Below are 3,623 nucleotides of genomic sequence, written 5' to 3' on the forward strand. Positions count from 1 at the left end.
CAATGGGCGCACCGCGCGCGCGGACCCGGATCAGGAAGCGCGCGGGCGGGTGATTGATACTGCTGCCCCGCCGGGGGCAGTGAGAAGGAGCAAGCGCTTTGGTACCCCAGCCCCCCAACTTTGAGTACCACTAGGAATTCGAGGTCCGCCCAGCTGCAGGTCTCCTTGGACGCCCTGGCTGTGCCCTATGCGTGCCCTGTCCCTGTCCTAGGCCCCGGGGCAGCCTTACGGCCGGCCGCGGCCCAACACTGACCTCGGGCCCAGCCCATTCTTGCTTGGTGTCCTCCAGGGTTCGAGGCCGGCTGGGGGAGGAAAGACGCCCAAGGGGACATCCTGATTTTTATCCTGGGCCCGGAATAAAACGAATGAGGCCAACAGACCGGTTTTCTCACCCACAGATCCCCTTCCCTACACCCTGCTCCCCACGTCTGAGAGCTCCTTCGTTGAGAAACCAGGCAGGCGCCCCAACGGCTGGGTGGGTGCCAAGCTGAGAGAAATTGGCCCTAGCATGGAAAGCGAGGCAATTTCAACGTAACCGGGTGGGCACTTTTATTTTCTTTTAAAAATAGAACGTTTTTTCTTAAAAATGTTGACTCTGATTAATAGCATCTCATTTGATGGAGGTGTCGATGTCAGAGCTGAACATGCCCGCGCTTACGAGGTGCCATTGTGAGAGAGAAGGTGGCCCAAGGGCGGGAATGGATGGAAACGAAGACTCCACAAAATCGAGCTTTGAATCAACAGCTTCCTATTTCAGAACAATCCCCCCAAACAAGCAAAGGATAGACTAAATACTGTGCTGGGCCTGGTCGCCAGCAGGTCTTTTCAAGCTAGGAATTTTATGTTTTCTTTTGGGTGCTGGTTTCTCAGTCTAGAGTTATGTTTGCAGGACAGTCTATAATTTCTGAATTGCTGAAAATTAGCATATTAACGATATCAGTAGCTCCGGAAAGAGGAGAGAAGGGACTGTTGCCTGCCATTTGGTAATTGAAGTTTGATGGGTAAACTAATTACTCCATTATTAATAAATAAATTACTTATTAATTCCACCTAATGTTGATCTTTGAAGTAAATACTGATGCCTTATTCGTGCTGCGTACTTTCCTTTTCTGAGTCACGGACACACCTAGATTCTCTACTTTTCAGCCTAGATTAAAGCAATGCAAACTAGCGTAGTCACCATTCTAAAAATGCTTCCATATTACCATGCAAAGCAAGGATTGTTCAGCTGGTGCACCTCGTTGATTTTTTAAAGAGCAGTATAAACAGCCTTCTCACAACTGAGTCTGGAAGCAGACAAGGAAAGTTATAGCCTAAGCCTGGAGACACTTCAAAAGCAATGTCAATCCTATCTTCATTTATATCAGTTACTCATATGAGTTACTAAATGCTGGAATATATCCATTTGATGGATAGTCATTTAATGTTTAGCCACATAAAGCCTATTATATGGGACTAATCTTTAAACTAATTTAGGAAAAGAGGTTAAAAAAGGGATCGTGTTAGCTTTCTAACTAGAATAGCCCTGAAGTGGTACAAAGAGGTTTTGCACAGTGTGTGTGTGTGTGTGTGTAGAGTGCTGTCCATTGATGTGAGGCACCCTGAAATTTTTGTTTTTAATGAAATCTGAGCTGCAGACAGAAATCAATGCTGAGTATAATCTTTAGACATCCTCTCGAGACTCAGAAGAAAAATCTAGTCTATGATACAGCTGCCGAAACCAGTATCTCTCCACAGCAAGAAAAAAATAATATATACATATATAGTATATAATGTAAATGTGTACCTATATTATACAATATATTATGATATATATTACAAATCTGGGATCTCTAAACATCAGGGGGAGAAAAATGACAAGGAAATCTTGCCCTCATGTCATTACCCTTGAGTACTAGGGCTAAACCATGTCTGTTTAATATTATTTACGGACAATAAAATACAAAATACATGTTGTTTAACCTCAGAACCTTCTACCAAGTTTCTATTTTTAAGTATTAACAAGGCACTGAGACTGTTTTGTATATGCCTAACCTAAACGAGTTAACTGCGCTTGTGTTTCATGTGGTTCTATTACTTTAGGAAGATGGGCTTACACAGAATCCCCCAAGGCCTGTAACTTGTCTTTGTGGTTCGTATCATAAACACAAACGGAGCCAGGACCACCAAGTGTTATCTTACACACCGACATTTTGACATTTTACTGCAAGATTTATGGGTGTAATAAACAATCTCAGTACCTTTTCTCATCCTTCTACAATCTCCCCTTGCAAGCCATAGGATCATTCCTTTGAATCAAATAACCTTTTGAAAAACATTAAAAAAAAAACAAAAAACCTCTTGCCTTCACATAAGACCCGAGACACCAAAAGTAATGCCAGAGAGAAACTAACTCAATTGATAAACGAACTGAAGTTTACCAGCAGCATCTCGCCCGAGAAGAGATGGGATGCCCTGAAATCGAGCAGAGAGACAGCGTGCTAATCTTCGCACACCAACTGGCTCCAGTCCCAAGCGGGGTGAAAGCGTTATCCTTTCCTTGGGAAACCAGTAAGCACATTAGCTCATTTCCACGTGCAGGGATAACATATTTCCAACAAAAGCTTTCTTTAAAATCCCATTAAGTGAAATAACTTTTCTTCATGTCCTCGCATCCCAGATGGAGAAGGAGCGCGAAGGGAGTCTGAGGGAGAGGGAGGGCGAGAGGGAGGCAGCGTTTGCAGCCTGGTTTGAATCTGATTTGAATCATTTTGAATATATTTGGAACAGCCTTCCCTCTTGAATGCAACCCTGTCCCAAGTTTCAAAGTGACCGAACAGTGACACCGTGTGCATTTTGTTTCTTATTAATCTTACACATTGACAGTCTTTGTTAAATCACAAGGCGCGCCCTTCACCAGCCGACATTTTCATATTTGTTAGACGCGCTGACCTGAAGTTCACCTCGGCCTTGGACTTTGCGCTTCTAAAAGGTCTATACAGTGTCTTTTAGAGAGCAGGGTGCTTTGCCCAGGTCACTCCTTCTCAGGGAAAACCCAGAGGGAAAAGCAAAGGAAATGTAAACTTTATGGAATGTATTGACTGTATTTGTCCTTTGTTCTTTAGAGCGAGAGTCCCGAGACTGTTCTCTATCTAGAGAGCTAACACGGGAATGGCTGAATTTCAAAATGCTTGGTGATGGCACTGGAGGGCTTCCCCCCACCTACACTAGGCATAGGATTTCAGAGGACCAACACTCTTATCAGTCATTTGACCAATTCATTGTTTGGGGGCAATTTCCTTGGAGTAGTTTAAAATAGCAAACACAACCCAGGCATAGGATTGAAATTTACATTACGATCATACATGATTTTTGAGCAGGATTGTGTGCGAGGCCTAAAGATGGGAATTCTCAGGATAAAGAAGTAAGCACTCTAAAGCAATAACTTCAGCAGGTTCCGTTTTCTTTTAAAGGCTAGCTAAGAGGTGTCTGTGATTATTGAAGCTGACTGTTTCCAAGATATATCACGTGTTTTTAATCTAAAATACAATAAAAAGCTTTTCTTGAAGAGACACATAATTGTCTTGGTGAGTAATAGAGAGGGTTTCAGTTTTCTTTAGTTCACTAGCCCAGATGTGGTGAAG

This window comes from Trichechus manatus, unplaced genomic scaffold (genome assembly GCF_000243295.1).
Source record: "Trichechus manatus latirostris isolate Lorelei unplaced genomic scaffold, TriManLat1.0 scaffold00050, whole genome shotgun sequence".
Classification (NCBI taxonomy): Eukaryota; Metazoa; Chordata; class Mammalia; order Sirenia; family Trichechidae; genus Trichechus; species Trichechus manatus.